At 34.7% G+C, this 19248-nt stretch overlaps 1 pseudogene across 1 annotated transcript; it reads right to left on the reverse strand.

The window, feature by feature from the left end:
- Positions 1-8153: 8153 nt before the first annotated feature.
- LOC143529738 (heat shock 70 kDa protein 16-like) lies at positions 8154-16187 on the reverse strand (annotated as a pseudogene). Its single transcript, XR_013134714.1, has 12 exons — positions 14852-16187; positions 14563-14757; positions 13871-13966; positions 13540-13782; positions 11736-11882; positions 11544-11672; positions 11359-11471; positions 10140-10299; positions 9596-9708; positions 9343-9499; positions 9164-9279; positions 8154-8519 (listed from the first exon to the last, which is right to left on the reverse strand). The product of XR_013134714.1 is annotated as a heat shock 70 kDa protein 16-like (transcript).
- Positions 16188-19248: the final 3061 nt, after the last annotated feature.

Genomic DNA, 19248 nt, shown 5'->3' on the forward strand with positions numbered 1-19248 from the left:
GCAAATGGTCATTTACCCTTTTATTATGAAAAGTTTTTAACAATTAAAAGAAGAGTAAAGTGCCATTTTTGTTCTTGAGGTTTGATCATTAATGCGAGTTTCGTCCAAAATTTATTTTTTTCGCAACTGGAACCTTGAGGTTTTATGATCCATGCCAATTTCGTCCAAATCACTAACTCCATCTAAAGAGTAAAGTGCCAAAATCGTCGTCCCTAAGGTTTGATCAGTTATGCGACTTTCGTCCAAAAAACTTATTTTTTGCAAATGAACCATTGGGGTTTCTCACTTTCCGCCAATTACATCCAAATCATTAACTTCATTTGTTTTCATAGTTAAGTTAGGGGCATTTATGTCTTTTTACTAATTTGTTTATTTGATTATTGTTACTATTAATCACATTCTAAAAATAACTAAAAAGACAATAAACAAATATAAATAAAAATCATCAATCACTCTCTTTCTCGTTATAATCCACTGTGCAGCACTCCCCCACCACCATCATCTTTTGGTCTTCCACCATCTTCACCCTCAAACCTTTGAATCAAGATCAATAAACCAACCCACATCACCACCACCACGTGATTCCGACACACCCCCTTGATTAATTGCACCACCTGAGTCTCATTATCGTTCAAGAGAGAGGCGTTGAGTGGTGGGGGTGCGAAATCGGGAATAGATTTGCAATTTCATAACTATTTAACTACCACCGTCACGATTTGGATTTTGATTTTGGGTATTGGAGTTGACGAAAATTGTATAGGGAACCGGAATTGATGGTTGGGGGTAGTGAGAGCGGTGGGAGGCTCCGACGGTGGTGGCCGAGGTTGACGGCGGTCGTTTACCCCAATCTTTGGTTCTGGTTAATTGAAGTTAATGGCACGAAATTAGAGTTTGAAAACAAGTGGGTCTTGTTCGTTTAGCGGTTACGAGTTGGTCTGGAACATTAATTTGGTTGTCTCGTTTTGCTTCGGAGTTAGCCGGAGATTTGGCCGGACTAGGCACAGGAAGACGAGACCTTCTACATTGAATTATTATAATTTAACCCTCTAACTTTTATTTCAACTTCATCTCACCTTTTCCATAATTGCCCTTGCACCTAACCAAGAAAATAGACGGAGTTAGTGATTTGGACGTAATTGGCAAAAAGTGAGAAACCTCAATGGTTCATTTGCAAAAAATAAGTTTTTTGGACGAAAGTCACATAACTGACCAAACCTTAGAGACGATTTTGGCACTTCACCCCATCTAAAATTTCTATTAGTTTACTTGGAAAAGACCAAAATACCCTTATCAATTTAATATTATTGTATTAGAAAATTCAAATCATTTATAAGATCCTCTAAAACAATAATAAAAAGAAAAAAAACATTTCTCTTTTTCTCTCTCTCATCTCTCTACCGTCTACATATGCACCCACCATCGCCACCATCGAAGAACACCACCACCGCAAAAGAATTTGGTCACCACCGTCTTCGTACTTAACACTGCTACCAGATCCGTAGTGACCAGCGGTTGTGTTTAATGGGTTACAAATCGAACGCCGCAATGAGTGGTGGGCCGCTCCGAACCCACCCTCGATTGGTAATGTAATCGATGGTGTTTCTTCTTCCTTTTTTCCAACAAAACCCTAGAAATGAGACGACGACGACGGGATTTATTAGGGAAACACCCTTTATTGATCTGACATAACCAGTTCACCACCATCGCCATGGGTTGAAGGTTGAAGATAATTATTAAGGCAAAAACCCTTTATCCTATTCTAGTGAAGATCTGAAAATATTAAATTGGTGATGGCGGTGTTGAGTAGTTTAACAGAAGCGGAGGAAGGCAAAGGTGGATATGGCCGGTGCCGATGGCTCGCCGGAGTTGCAGTGATATTGAGTGAGGTTGTGGAATTTGCAGGTGGACATACTGAAGGGGAAGAGTTAGAGCATTCTCATCCCGTTCTCTGTCCCTATATCCATATATATCATATAATTATACTAAAAAACATTATATTTCTCTCTCTTGTTTAATTAAATAATATTTTTTTATACCTTTTTCATTACAATTTTCTCTCTCCACCCTATAATTTACAAAAACATCACTACATTTTTCCCAAATATACAAAAAATCACTACATTTTCTCTCTCCACCCTATAATTTACACTCACAACCCCATCTTATAATTTACAAACCCTCCTCACATAATTTTAAGGAATGGGTTGGGAATGCTCTTAGAATATGTTACTATTTAGTTTTTGAGTTAAGTGTCATTTTAGTACCTGTGGTTTGGCTAACTACACAACTTTAGTACTTATTCTTTATTTTGTGCAAATGACTACCTCAATTTCATAAAACTTGCTTTTTTAGTACCTTTTTTAACTCCGTTAATTTTTATCCGTTAAGTCCGGGGTATTTATGTAATTTCATTATTTAAATGAGGGGTATTTAAGTAATTTCACTATTATATATATATTTTTTCTTTTTCTTCCTCCTTTTCTCGACAGCGACGGTGCTCCAATGGGTCTTCAAAACCCTAAAAGCACATCAAATTATACCAAAACATTGAATTCAAATCAAACCCATATTACTCAAATTAAACCAAAACATTGAGCTTACCGCAAAAGTAAATCAAAAAATCAACTAAATCACACCAAAAAAACTAATTTTTCCCATTGAAGCATTTCATCAAATACCTTGTGTGCAATATATACAAACCCAATTAAAGAACAAACCGTACCAACGGTTGTCGGACTCCCTCCATGGCATCGCCGTCAATGGCCCAGCGTCACTTTCTCCGGCGAACCCATCTCCGCCGCCACCGGATACTCACAAGTCATCCTCACGACATCGCATTGAACCGGACGTTTGTGAGGGGTATTTGCCTTCTTCGGCGAGATGAGGTTGAAGGGGGTGTTGTTCATCACAGAGGAATGAAGATGATGACGAGGGAAAGGGTTCCGGAACACAAGAACTAGGGGTGAGCAGAAAACCGAAAATACCGAACCGAAACCGAATTAACCGAAAAAACCGAACTGAAAAAACCGAACCGAAGCATTAACCGACGGTTTTTTTTTGTTTTTTTGAAAAACCGAAATTTCGGTTTCGGTTCGGTTACCCATTTCAAAAATACCGAAAAAAACCGAACCGAACCGATTAACTTGGTATATTAAAATAAATAATTTAAATGATTGTTAAATATATTTATGCTAAGCCATATGCGACAACAACCGAAACAAATTAGGAGTTTGTTAGTTCAATAGATTTGTAAGAGAATTTAGAGTTTGTGAAAGGAATAGTAAATGTTAATATTTATTTTTGTACATAGGAACTAGTTGCAATAAACAATTAATAGAATGAAAAAAACAAAACAAGAAAAAATAAAAAAAAAAAACGAATATAACCGAACCGAAACCGAAAAACCGAAACCGAACAATTTTTATATATGAAAAAACTCAATTTTCGGTTTCGGTTTCACCTAAAAACCGAACCGAACCGAACCGTGTTCAGCCGTAACAAGAACACACACTATGTGTGAGAGAATACACCTTAGATCTATGTTTTTCTTTTTAATTCTAATACAAAATATGAAATATGCTATAATCATTTGTGTTGTTTTTCTTGTTTGGATCTGGAGATGAGGATGAATCTGGTTGAGGATGAGGATGATGATGATAAAGATATGCAGATGGTTATGATGATGAAATATGCTATGATTATTCTTATTATCATAATTTTCTGAATATTAAAAGGAAAGAGAAAAATAAAAGAAAAAAAACAAATAATAATGAAATTATATAAACACCCTGGACTTAACGGATAAAAATTGACGGAGTTAAAAAAGGTACTAAAAAAGCAAGTTTTATGAAATTATGGTAGTCATTTGCACAAAATAAACAATAGGTACTAAAGTTGCGTAGTTAGCCAAACCACAGGTACTAAAATGACACTTAACTCTTAGTTTTTTAATTTATCTTTGTATATTATTAATCTATTTACTTGTCTTTTCTATAAACAAATAATAAAATTAACAAAAAGGTAGAAAGACATAAATGCCCCTGACTTAATGATGCATAATTAACGGAGTTAATAATTTAGACGAAATTGACATGAATCGTGAAACCTCAAGGTTCCAGTTGCAAAAAAAAAAAAATGGACGAAACTCGCACAAATGACCAAACCTCAAGGACGAAAATAACACTTTACTCTTAAAAGAATATATATATATATATATATATATATATATATATATAACAATTGTTTTGTGAGTAGTGTAAGAATGCTTTAAAATAAAGTATATCACTTAAATATGACACTACCATGTAAATAAAAACTATACAACATTTAGAAACCATCAATCTCAACCACTAGATCCTAGATCCAATGGTTTATATCTATTCTTATGTTTCTCACAAAACTATTATTTTTTACGTTAACCCTACCCTATATATATATATATGTTTTGGTCAAAAATCGGTTTAAGGATAATGTAACTAAATATGAATTTGTGAGGTAGAGTGCTTGTAATATAACGATGAATATGTAACTAAAATAGATATGAACACAGAGATTTGTTACGAGAAAAAGCCCTTGATCGATTTAGGATCGCCGGCACAAAAACCTCAGGTGTTGACAAATCGTCTATCACCACTATATTAATCAAAAAAAGGATATTACAAAGGTGGAGCTTATTAATCACCAGCGCATGTCAATTTCTCCATCATTTTAAAACGTCTATAACTTTTTTCATACAACATTTTTTCTAATTTTTTTACCATAATAACAAGCGTTTTTTTATCTTTAATATGAATATCATATTGTTATATAAAAATATAAAAAAGTTAATGGGTTTTTTATATTGTGTTATTTGGTTGTCCATTGTATCTTTAATTGAGTTTTTTATGAATTATGTTATAGATTTGGGTCATTATATTTTTCAGTTGTTACTCATATTAAATATAAAAATTAAACCAAAGATTACATCATTGTGTCTTTTTGTTCGCCATTATGTCTTATGCTCAACATTTGTCATTCTACTTGTAATTGTGTTTTAGTCATTATGCTCAACATTCACTTAAGTTGAGAAAAATAGTATTATGTTCATTTTGTATTACGTTAAAATCATTGTGTAATATGTAGATTCCATTGTGTTTTACGTTTCAGGTCATTGTGTTATATGTATTTACCCTTGTGTCTTACGTTTCAGGAGATTGTGTTATATGTATTCATTATTGTGTTTTACGTTTCAGGTTATTTTATAATATGTATTCATCATTGTGTTTTATGTATTAGATAATTTGTTGGTATTTTTCATTATATTTACATATTATTACACAACGGTGTTATTAATATTTAAAAGAAAACATAATGATCAGTTGAAAAACACAATGACGAAAAAAACACATTGACAAACAGAAAGACAAAATGACAAAAAAAGACACAATAGTAAGCAAAAAGACATAATTTTTATTTTATTTTTATATAACAAAATCATACTCGTATTAAAGATAAAAAAAAACGTTTGTTATTATGGTGAATTTAAGTTTTAAAAAAATATCATATGAAAAAGTTATAGACATTTAAAAATGATGAATGAATTAACATGTGACTTGCATATGAAGGGAGAAAATGTGTAGTATTACTTTTATATTTTTTTTCCTTTGATCTCACTTGACACATGTCATCACTTGACACATGTCAATTAATTATGGTTTCTCACACTTCTCATTTTTTGTTGAACTTTGTAGAATAATTCAACCTTACATATGTATTTTAAATATTTATTGTCTGTAATTTATTATTTATATGTAAATTAGTCACCTTTAAGGCCTATAATTGGTAAATATATATATAATATATCAAATAAATTTTATGGGTAATATACAGTGTGTGTGTATGTATGTATGGGTTTGGATCAAATACAAATGAAATTAATGTGCTAAACGTGAGAATCAATTAGAATAATTATATATACAAGTAGAGTAATTATGTAATTACATAATTATCATAGAGTAATTATATAATTATTCTACTTGTATATATAATTACTCTACTTGATTATCATAGAGTAATTACATAATTACATATTTTAGAGTAATTACCATAGAGTAATTACATAATTACTCTACTTGTATATATAATTATTCTACTTGATTCTCATGTTTAGCACGTTAATTTCATTTGTACGTTAACCTTCCCCTATATGTATTATAAAAATTATTAGTTAAATTATTTGGTCAGTTTTTAATGGTAAGGTTATTTTAGTCATTTCTAAGGTTATTAGAGTAAATTATTATAAACACTACAAGATTAAGACCTGCACCTAATTAACAATTTTCCCGTGTTTAGATTAATATATTTAGTGTTTCTGTAAATTTTTATAATTTTTGGAGGTGTCTAATTATTTAATCTGGTTTAGTTAAATAGTTAAACGATAGTGGTAGACACTCGCCGAAAATTAGTGAGGGCATAGAGCTTTTAGATAGAGAAACGGGCTCAAAGCCGCCGCCGCCAAGAACGGTCGGAACCGCCGGCAACGGCAGGCTAACGAATGACCGTCGCTCCCTCTCTGTCTCTGTTTCTCTCTCTACCATCAGGTAGACAGTCGCTAGATGAAGAGTGAAGACATGTACATAACAAAGAGATGTGAGAGACATATGACAGATGAGAGAGACCAAAGAAGAAATAAGTGAACACCTGTCATAAAACGTGTCAACAACTTTGTGCATATAAAGACTTGTAACTTCTGCATAAAAATATATAGCAGTAGAACAGTAGCTAGATGTGTGTGTCACTTAACTTTCAAATTAATATATATATAATTGGGTGTATATCCTTCTAGATTATTTTCGGGCCAACTTGGAAACATGGAACTTGCTGTCAGCTCCCGCAATAACTAGAGGTGCACAAAAAACTTGAATCTGGAACCAGACCTAAAATAAAAACTCGAAACCGGCTTTTAAAAACTCGGGTTTTTAATGTCCGAACCCGTAACCGACTCTACCAGTAGGGCACGAATAGGGTATGCATTTCGGTACTAAAACCCGAACCTGAACCGGACCAGATTTGTACCCGGTAATACCCGAAAACCCGAACCGGTTCCATACCCGGAACCGGGTTTTTCCAATCCGAAACCGTGTATTTCAAATACCCGATGTATACCCGAAAAACACCTTAAAAATACCCCTAAAAAGTGCAACATTTTAATAAATTCAATCTATACCCGGAAAAAGGTACGAAAAAACCCGAAAATAGGGTTTTTTTTTAATACCTGAAAATAGGGTATTAAATACCCTGTTTTAAAATATCTTGTTTTATATCTGACCCGAACCTGATGCATAGGGTATGGTTTTTAGGGACAATACCCGGACCCGAACCCGAACCCAACCCGGTTATTATCAATACTTGATTTTCGAATAACCGGTCAGACCCGAACCCGGGTATTTGAAAACCCCGATTTGTGCACCTCTATCAAGTATCAATAACCGAGGGATCCAACTCTTTGCTTATGGCCTCTGGTGAGTTTATGAATTTGGGCTTGAAGGCGGATCCAAAAACTTTTGGTACATGTTATGGAGAAACTGGTTAGCTAAAACGTGTAGGTTAAAGACAACAATTAACATAAACTAATTTATAAGTAGGTTCTAATAATTACCTAACGCGTTCATAAAAAGCAGAAAACATCAAAGAACTAAAGAAAGTATAATATTTACTTAGTAACGTAATATTTCTAAATGTTTTAAGAATTAACAAACATGATGGAGATATTTATGTACGGTAAAGAAATAGATAAACAAGTACAATAAGAACAAGTTTAAAATAACTTTAAAGAACAGTCAAAACAAAAGCATATAAAGATAACTTGTACTTAAAAAACACATGGGCATCTTGTCCTAAAAGACTGGATACACTAAAACATCAATTGTCTATACATGAATTATTGATTTGATTGAGTGCTTATATTCTAGCTCGAAATGGGAAGTGCGATGGAGACGCTATTACTAGATCATATTTTCTACAATCAATCCTACCATTCCCAGACCCTACTAATAGCTTTACTATTCGCGGGATATCACTGGGTATGGTGGTGGTGGTTGTATGATGCATTAACATTTTACTCGAAAAAGTCATAATCAAAGTTCAAAATTATAATTAAAAAACATATATGCATACAAAGTACTTACCAAAAAATATAGCACCGTAAAGTTTCAAAACAGGAATTAAAGATCATGAAAGCATTACGTAGCATTTGATTCCACCAATCTACAAAGATTCACTTATGTACTTGACAGCCATTGTGTGGTTCCCTTTGGTCTGAGTCCATATGTTGGTCAACTTGGTAAGTGTCCATTGGTTGGTTCGAGTTGACTGGTTGATAAACTTGGCCCATGTCCATAGACCGGTCCCTTTGGTCTGAGACCACTGGTTGATCTCTTTGGTCTGTGTAAACAGGTTGGTCCCTTTGGTCCGAGCTCTCAGTTTCCGGTTCCTCATGCCCTTGGAATGAATGTTGGGATCCGGTTATGCTTTTGCATTTTCTGCAGAAAGTGACAGCTCAAGTATAAAATTATAGAGGTGCAGAACTCAGGTTCTGGTCTCAAACCGGTTCGGGTTGGTCTAGGGGTGCAAATGAGCCGAGCCGGCTCATTAGCTACTCGAGATCGGCTCGTTAAAAGCTCAAATTGAGCCAAGCTTAAACGAGTTTGAGCCCGGTCCCAATCTTCAGTTATTGAACAAGAGCTGGCTCACGAGCCTAAACATGGCCTATTATTTGTATAATTTTTATTTAGTGTATTAAATATATATACTTATACAATAATATTTATTATATATAAAACTATGATAAATTAGTAAGTACTATATATTACTTTGTCTTTATATATAAAAAAATTTAAAAAGTATATAGAATAATTAAAAATGTTTATAAATTAACTGATTAATAACAAGCCGAGCTTGGGCTCTCGTAAATCATAACAAGCTGAGCTCGGGCTCGTTTTCACCCCTAGTTGGGTCAACAAAAGACAAACCGGGTTCTTAACAAACCGGGTCGACTAGGGTCCAAACGATTTTAATGGATAGTGATACAACTGGTTCAAGCCAATAACCATGCTGGAGCTGAACCGAAAATTTACATGCATTTCTAAATCCTAAATCAGAACTGAATCATTTAAAACAAACTAACCTTTCAACTTCTTTTATAACGTGATTAACAAATTTGTTTAAGGTATTTGGAGATATTTTCTTTTCAGAGAGTGCTATTATAAGCCGCTGCTGAGCATCAAAACATACATCCTTAATCTGCCAGAAAGAATGTTATTACTGACATCATCATAGCATTCCTCTTTAATTTAACAATTTTACCTTGTCTTTCATGCCAGCTGGAAGTGACTCAGCTTGTGAACGATGTTTCGCAATACAAGCTTCCAGAGCTTTTGTTGCTTCGGTAACATTTTCAGAGTCAACAGGTTCGTCATGCCTCGAGAATGAAGGTTGCGATCTGATTATGATTTCGCAATTGCTGAAAAAAGTAAAAAACAATGTGAAAAGCTAATTAAATTATTCAAGATCAAATACAATCAATCCTAAACCAAAATTTTTTTTGATTAAAACTAACTTCTCAACAACTTCTTTAGCATGATTAATCTGAATTGACAAGTTCTTTAGATATTGATGCTTTTGATAGAGACCACTAAGCCACTGCTCAGCTTCAATACATTCATTTTTAACCTGTAAGAAAGAGTGTGAGTTACTTTTGACAGTGAAGTTATGATAGATATCTTAGTCAATACTCAAAACATTCCCTTATGATTGCATTTTATTTTGTGATCTTATCCCTTGGAAGAAGGTTTTTGTAGCAACAATTAGTTGTAATAAAGAAGACATAATATAGGGTTTCGGTTAACAAAGCTTTGTATGTATATTCTAACCTAGAACTCAAAGGTTTGAGGTGTTTCTGATTATAAATTTAAAATATGATGACAGTGGTTGATTTTAGTTATATATAACTTGTATTTATGTAAAAGTGTAAAACCATGTTAAATACATCAAGCTTTGTTGCATGTTAAGTACTTTTGGGTATTCTAATGGGTTACAGGTGTAACACGTTCATATTAGCGCATTTCGTAGTAATGTATGAACAATAGGGCTATATATCATACCTTCTCTTTCTTGTCAGCTGGCAGTGACTCAGCAAGTGAGTAGTAATATGTAATACGGTCTAGCAAAGGTTTTGCTGCTTTTGTCATAGCATTTTAATGGTTCACGGGTTCTTCGTGCCTTGGGAATGAAGGTTTGGATCTGATTACGCTTTTGCATTCGCTGGGAAAAAATGGCAGTATAAGTAGAAGGTAATGTGAAAAGCAGATAATTTGCAGTTTCTAACGAGAAATTTCTAGAGAGTAAAGACAGGTGTTACCCCTAGAGGGGCACACAAAAACTACCCAGTTTTGAACCTGGTTGGGTTAAACCAGTTTTGAACAAAACCATAGGGATGACATCGGCTTTTAACCCTATACTTTGAAACTGGTTTAAGTCCGGTCAAACCCGAACTGCTTCTGTTTCAAACCGGTCAAATCTGATCCTTTCCCATCAAAATCTGGGTTGGAACCCGAACCAATTTCACCAAAAGCTGAGTTTGGCCTTCTTTGACCCAACCCTACCCGGATTGAGCCAAAAACCAACTTCGTGCACCTCTAGTCTAGACAAGGCTCCAAGCTGCGTGTTACTAGGTCCCATTGGTTAGCAGTATATTGGAGGGACCGTAATATTTCAAGTAACAACTTCTTATGATTATTTAAAACATATCAACAAAAAGCAATTTCACACAATTCTTATTATAAAGGATGATGAACATAGCAAGTTAATTTCCTATCATCATCATCGTACTCATTATATCCCACCAATAGCAAAGCTATGGTAGGGTCTGAGGAGGGTAAGATGTAGACAACCTTACCTCTACCCTTTAGAGGAATAGAGAGGCTGCTTCCGGTGAGAACCCCGGCTCAATAGTAGTTTTGCATCAAGCCTTGGACATAAGGCACATAACACTCAACCATCGGGACACCGCCGATTGGTGCATGTACCCTTGTCTTTCGGCTATCAACGCCACCACATGACGCCTGATTAACCTTCCGCCGCTTTTAACGTTATTTTCACGAGATTAGTAAAATAACGTCAAAATTAGTGCAATTTCACTTTTGCCCACCCAAGGGTTCACACATATATACATTATATGCGCGCAAAAAAGTTAATTTCCTATGAAATCTCTTTTACTAGATTTCATATACCCTATTTAAGACAATCACATACTCGAGCTCAACAGAAAATTGACTTGAAGTGTAGCTGATCCTAAATCAGAAAAGAATCAATAAAACTAACCTCTCAAAAATTTCTATAACACGATAAATTTCGGTTGACACACTCTTTGGAGATGAATGTTCTTGAGAGAAAGCATTAATCCACTGCTCAACCTCGACACATAACTTTTCAACCTGCCAGAAAGAGTGTGAATTACTTTTGACAGTGAAAGACTGGTATCATAATTAATACTTAAACAGTTAAACCTTTTCTTTCTTGTCAGCTTGCAGTGAATCAACACGTGAATGATATTTTTCAATACAGCTTTGCAGAGCTTTTGCTGCTTTTTCTAAAGCATGTTCCTCGTTGTATTTAATTTCAATTGGTTCTAACAACTACAAAAACAAACAATGTTATATACAGAAGTTAACAACTTAAAGTAGCATTTTTATAGACACCTTTTTGAGATGTTCGAGTCTTCCGGTATAGTCTTGTTCATATTCATCATCACTGTCTTCATATAACCAGTCTTCGGTTTCTTGAAGTTTGTTAGTGATTGCCTCCTTATCTGAATCTGTAGCAAAGCTTTTGTAGGCACCAGAAAGCTAAATTACACAAATTCTGTCAGTTTATAAGTAACCCGATAAATCAAATGACAACTTTAAGTGATTATTCTAGACATAATCACTTTGTTCACGGGCTGTGAAACGGGCCAGATGCAACCCTTGGTATTCTACTGCTGTGAAAGCTTTTAACCTTGGGTAATTTTGTTATAGTTAAGATAAACAACTTGTATGTCAGGTTTTTATATTAGATAACATTAAAAAAATGAGTTAACGTCTCTAGGAAGATGCAGTTGCAACTTGTGCAAGTTGGAAGTACAGGTTCTGCGGGTTTCAAGTTATAGGTGGCTAAGTTTCTTTGTAAGGTGTAGTAGTTTAAGTCCTCTAATACAAAAACAGTTTTGTGTTAATTTTTTATATCGATTGTCCAACATTCTAATTAGGCCTCGCAAACTGGGCGGATCGAGCGGGTTCGAGTCATGGGTCAAGATGGGTTCAAGTCAAAACGGGTTCGAGCCAAAAAAAGTAGTTTTGAAAAAACATCAAATTGGTTCGGGTCAACATAGGTTCAGCCACACGGAGTCAGGTTAAAATGAGTCGTTTTAGAAAAAGTACCAAAATGTGTTCACCCACTATATTTTCTTATGATGGCTAGTGGCGGTTGGGATGACAACGATGTGGTGCTGAAAGTGGAGGCGCCAGCCAGGGCCGACCCAACAGTGATAGTAGGTAAAGCTAGGGCTTGAGGCTCCTGAAAAAATAAGGCCTCCGTTTAAAATTTTTAAATACTTATATGTATGCAGTTTCCGTATTAAAAACACATAATCGAAATAATTAGCACTAGTATACATTGCCCCAGTGGTTAAAGCTTTGGTTGTCCGCTTTCTAAAAACATTTTATTTTTTGCCCATGTTTGACTCTTGTAAGAACCATTTTCTGTTGTTGACTTGTTTCTCAATAGTTTTTTTTTTCACTTTTTTTCTAACTCTTTTTTACAGATGCATGCACCTTGAATTTATATCATACATAAATCACGGCCATCCATTTTAAATAAAAGGTCAAAATGTTATATGTAAAACACGACAATCGCTCGGTAAATTTAAAAATAAGATTATATACACTTGTGTGTGTATATACATGTGTGTGTGTGTATATTCCTTTAATTTGTATTGTTCATAATCAAACTCCCTTTTTAAAACTAAAATGGAAAATTATGTAATTTCCATGTACGAAACATGACAATCGCTCGACAAACTTTAGAAATAAGAATTTTAAATTCTATAACTTCATCTCCCAAACTCTTGGTAAGGCCCTAAACTTTCCGTTTGCTTTAGGCCTCCAAAATGGTTGGGCCGCCACTGGCGCCAGCGATAATGTTAGAGCGGTGGTGGTGCCAAATGTGTCAACAGCAGTGATGTAAATGACGCCAGCGACAGTGAAGTGACAGTGGCAGTGCCGATGGTGGCAGTAGCGTCGATGTCAGCGACGAGTAGTGGGCAGAAACAAAGAATAGTCATGGGCTGTGCTAACCCACTTGGACCCTTTTAAGTTAACAAGTTTTATAATGGTTTCCTGTTTTGACCCATTGGCTAACTTAAGTATACCTAATTCCCCAAATTAACCTGCTGACTGATTTGAGATGACCCAAATAAAAATACTTTTTGCCCAAATCAATCCATAATTCTAATAAAACAAGTACCTTGCTACGAGTGTCATAGGCAAATGACTCAAGTGTGTTTCTTTGATCCTTAATCTCCTCCACCTTTATATCTTGTTCTGTCAAGATTCTTTCTTTCTCTTTAGCTTCAACTAGTTCATCATTTGTTATCGAGACATCTAAATTCTCAGAAACCAAGAAATTCCTCGTATGATTGCCGGGAGTTAACATCTTCAATGGATTAGAATAAAGAACCCCACCAGAATAGCGTTTATCTTCTAAGATCTGAACCCACAAAGACAGTTAAAAATAATAGCATAGTGATTTTAACGAACCCATGTTCGACATTAGTGTAATACTAAGCAATGCTTACTTTCGCTGAATCTAATTCGACAATTCCATGGTGGTTAAGCTTCACTTTAAATTTGACTTTAACTTCTTCTGCATCAGATCGTTCAGACGAATCGATCTAAAGAAACAATTAACAATTATATCACAAGGTATGAATGGGCAATGCAATATTATAGCATGCCTAGGCCAATAGACGACTCGACGTGAACATTGTTTATTTGATAACCAAACAAACATGAAAAAACTTTTCTGTACATTTAGTTAAAAGAATGAACACGAACACGTGTCTCCTTCGTTCACTTATCCTTTTTTATGTTTGTTCACGTTCGTTCATTTGCATTTGTTTATGTTTGTTCATTTACGTTCATATATGTTTAATTAATTGCATATCCATTAATACTTTATAGGTCCATTACAATTTATTAGAGTTTTATGAAAATAAAATATTTATAGGTCCAATATATAAAGGTTAATTCATCTATGCTAAGTTATGTTCGTTCGTTTATACTATCAATGAACAAACATAAACAAACACAAGCACACTCATTTTCTTAACAAACAAATACGAATAATAACTTTGTTCAACTAATTGTTCGTGTTCAATCATTTGTTCGGTTAAAGTTTGACGAATGAACACAAACATTCCCCGTCTGAGTTCGTTCGGTTCGTTTACAAGCGTAAGCATGCCTGAGCAGACAAATATGAAATTCTTACCCCAAAATGACCAATTATATGTGAAATTCCTGCAGGAAAAACTTTCTTTTTTCTGTATGCCACTTGAAAATAAAATGGAATCTTTCTTGAATGATGCAATATCTTCTGGTTTGGAAATAAACTGCCTTTTGGAAAAACCATAATTTCTCCTTGTGGTAAAGGAACTAATATCGAGTATGGAAACGAACCTTCAATCTACAACCATGATATGCACAGTTATACAAAAATAAGCATATACCCAATAATTTGCAATAAAAAAATACAATAGTGTTAAAGACTTAAAGAGAACCTTATAGTCACGAACTAGGAGATTTGGGCTAAGCATTGCACAACGAAGAGCACATCCTCTAGCAACACATTCACTAGAATTTAGTGTTCTCGTTGGCTCTTTCCCGAAAAATGAAGTTAAAACCCTCGTTATAGCTGGTATGCGGGACCCAGAACCAACAAGCTCAATAGTAAACAACTTATCAACAGTTACACGAGAGTCCTTTAAAGCCCTATTGCAACAAACAATAATCCTTTCAAACAGTTTAGATGACAGATTCTCAAACTCTTCTCTGGTTATTATTCCTCTCACATCTGTGTCACCAATCAGACACTCGATACTCAATGGTGCTTCCGCATTGGCACTCAAAACTTTCTTCACTTTCTCACATGATGCCTTAAGCCTTACAGAAGCACGCGTGTTCGAATACACATCGATTTTATGTTGTTCATTAAACTGTGCTGCAAAATACTTGAACAAAATTTCATCAAAGTCTCTACCTCCCAAATTCTGATCAAAAGAATGAGACAGTATTGTCATTGCCCCTTGTTCAAAAGCTGCAACAGTCACCTGAGTATCACAGTGTCCAATGTCCACAAACATGACAATAGTCGGGCTCGAGTTAGACAAATCAGTCTTGTACATACCATAACCTAATGCTATGGCAGTACCATCATGAATCAACCTCAAAGGGTTTAAACCAGCAATATGTGCAGCATCAAGATACATACGCCTTTGTAAGTCCGAAAAATAAGACGGAATCCCAATCACACAGTCAAAAACACTTGAGTCAAGACTTTTCTCGGCTGTTTGTTTCAAGTGTTTGAACAACATCCCCAAAATCTCCACTGGTGTAAACGTCCACTTCTTTTTCAAGTACTCTAACTCGATCAAAATACCACCACGTGGGCCCTCACTGGTCGTGAACGGTAGCAGCTTAAGATCTTCCTCAACCTCTATATATAGTTTACCAATCAACCGCTTAATCTGAGAAATAGTTGATTTTGGATTTGCAGTAGCAAATGCAGCCCCTGCAGAACCCAAAAACCTTTGCTTATCACCAAATGACACCACAGCAGACGTCTCACGCTTAGATTCATCATTCAACAACACATCAACACCACCACGCTTTGCAGCAGCAATAACGCAACTCTCGTTCCCAATATCAAACCCTATCACACTCATCTCTAAAATTTCCTACAAATCACCTAAATATTCAAACAAATAATCAGTTCACACATAAAACTTAGATGATTCAGTAACAAATAAAGCATGAAAACAAATAGAATCGTCGATAAACAGTACATCATCACAACCACGCGGAAATAACGCAGCTATCGATTTGGTTAGGAATGTTTTTTTTACATATGCCGGGATCTCAGTTAAGAAAAAAGCACCTGTTCATTTCTTGACCGACCCATTAAAAAACGTAAATGAACATAAATGAGCACACTTAAAACGAATAAACAGAAAACCATTAAGTAGATTACTATTTAAATAAACATGTTACATAAACAAATGAATATAAATGATAAACGAATGTTCACGAACGAACAAAACATGTGTTCATGTCCGTTCGTTTAATTAATCGAGCATGTACTTTTTTGTTCATGTTCGTTCGTTTATTAAACAAACGAACTTCCTGCTAAACAGTTCAGTGAACATCCGATTCGTTTACAGGCCTAAGTATAAACGTAGTTTTTTTTTTATTTTTCTATTAAAAAAAGGCTAGCGACGCTGCTTGTTGGACGTATATCTTCTCTTTCGATGCTTATACATATACATACATATATATATATCAAACCCTATCACACTCGCTTGTAAAATATATATCTAAAAATAAGGTACGTATTAACATATTCCGTACCGATTACGAGCCCTAATTGATTAAAACAAGTAATAAGTTGATACATACATACATATATACTGAAATTGAAGTGATTTGTTAACAAATAAGACGCGAAAAGAAACAATATAGAAAATGATGATGATCATGAAGTTAGCGTGTAATGTAAGCTTGCGAAGAAAATATATCGGCTTGAAAGAAGTTAATCAATCAAGTATGTGTGTGTGTTTGTGTGTTGAGATTTGACGAACGAGTGAAATTGGAATACGGAATGTCAATTTATGGTAGCGACCGAAGTCGAAGAGTCGTCGGATACTTCGTCGTTGTGTGTATGTATGTATGCATATAAACTCAGAACTTCGTTATTATTTCTTTTCGAATCCGTGTATTACTGAGGATTTTTTAAATGACTAGCCAACTTTTCGTGTGATGTGGCACGGTATGCACGTAAAATTTGCATTTAATGTGTAGCCTCCTTACAGTGGTATGCTTGTAACACGACATTGGACTCTTAACCGGTGCCGGTAAGCGTGTCAAATAATGTGTGTGCGTGCGCAATCTGGTGAGGGTACGCGCCATTATAAATTAAAATTGAAGTTGGTTAAATATTTCAATTTCAATTCCAATTTTAGTTTTATTTGTTCTCATCTAATTTGCAATAAACATTATATATTTTATTAGCAATTATCCAGTTTTAGAATATATTTAACCTTTATTTATAGTATGAAAAGTTTTTAAAATGTCTATAAAAGAAGAAAATGAATTTGGACGGAAAATATTAGCCAAGAAGGAATATGAGATTGTCACATCATCTTTATTATTTTATACTTTATTAGTATAGGTAGATTAATAAATTGGCTGTGGCTCAATGATAGAGCACTCACTTTACAAGTGAGGGGTAGGAGGTTCAAACCTCACTATCACCAATTTATATGGGAGATATGAGGGATGACTCTGGCTTGCCAGGGTTCGAGTCCTGATCTCACCCGGTTTTACCGGCTCCTCGCTGTCGTGCCATTTGGCGGTCGTGGGGGTCGGGTTTTATCCGGTGAATCCCTCAATAGGTGGACCGCTATGGGCTCCATCCGTCCGGACAAGTAGCCGGTTCGGGCTACCTTTAGCCAATGAGGCCGCGTACGGAGTACCCGACGTTACTTAGTTGGTCGTTAAAAAAAAAATACAGGTAGATTATTTTATTATATTTAAATAGTTGAATATATAAAATACTAATTTTTATTTTTAGTGAAATTACTTGTATACTTCACTATGAATATTTATTTTTGTATGTACATTGGATTTTAATAGTAACAACTTTAGAAACTCTTTAGATTTATTTCAACTTTTATGATAAGTATGTTATTTCTTTAAGTTGAGGCGGGAAAAATAAAAAATATAACTAAAATTAAAAACTCACCACCCACACCACCACGATCAAATGATTTTTTTACAAAACATGACAAAAACATTAAGTTAACATAAAACAATATGTTGGGTATTCTGAATAGTCATTTCAATCTACTAATTTGACCCTCTTTAAATCCGAATTGAATCTCATGTTCAAAAATATAACATAGTATCTCAAAAAGGCTTTCCAAGAGTATATAATACACATCCACACGATTTTTCTATGATTTATAAAATTTTATAAAACTGCAGCAACATGACTTTTATATCCTAACAACTCTTTTATTCTCTTTTGGTTAAGGCTTTACACAAACACCTTGTGTGCATATATCTCTACTACAAATAGCTTATCATTTTGTCAATTTAACTTATTCCAAATAACCCATATATATTTCAACTAAAAAGCTTCTGGTCTAGGGTATCTGCTTTGGGTGGTAAGTTAGTAAAATGGGATGTCAAGGATTCAATCGCTACATGTAGCTATTTTAAAAAAAAAAAAAACTTATGATCTAGTCATCTAGGTTAAAAAGTGCATTTGGGTCAATCTTGTTGGGCCGGATTTCGCTAAAAAACTTATAGACATATTTTGACAGACTAGGACCGATTTTGACCGACTAGCGTCTAGAGCTCCACCAATTTTATTGATTTGAATGTCTTGCAATATGGTGTGTAGAGGTGCACAAATCAGGTATTATGAAAAACCGGGTTCGGGTATGGAACCGGGTTTAGGTATGATCGGGTATTGAAGAATCGGGTATTAACAATAATCGGGTAGGGTTCGGGTCGGGTATTGGCTTGAAAAACCATACCCTGTGTACCGGGTTCGGGTAGGGTATTGAACCGGGTCTTCAATACCCGGGTATTTGAAGGCCCTATTTTCGGGTATTGAAGAAAACCCGTTTTATGGGTTTTGACTACCCTATTTTCCGGGTATTAAAAAAACTCATTTCTACAGTTTTCTTCTATTAACGAGTCTGCTTCATTTTTTTATCCTAACTCCATTTTTTGCATATAAACTTCAAAGTTCATTCAAACATACATAAACAACTAAAAAATGATACAAAAAACATATATTCTATGTGTTATCAGTTGTTGTTTGGTATATCAAAAGGTGTTGCTATAAACAAGTATTTATATCATATACTTGCTCCAAAAAAGATCCGTTGGA

This window comes from Bidens hawaiensis, unplaced genomic scaffold (assembly GCF_021521415.1).
Source record: "Bidens hawaiensis isolate Kalapana, Puna unplaced genomic scaffold, B.hawaiensis_p1.1 tig00008655_1, whole genome shotgun sequence".
Lineage (NCBI taxonomy): Eukaryota > Viridiplantae > Streptophyta > Magnoliopsida > Asterales > Asteraceae > Bidens > Bidens hawaiensis.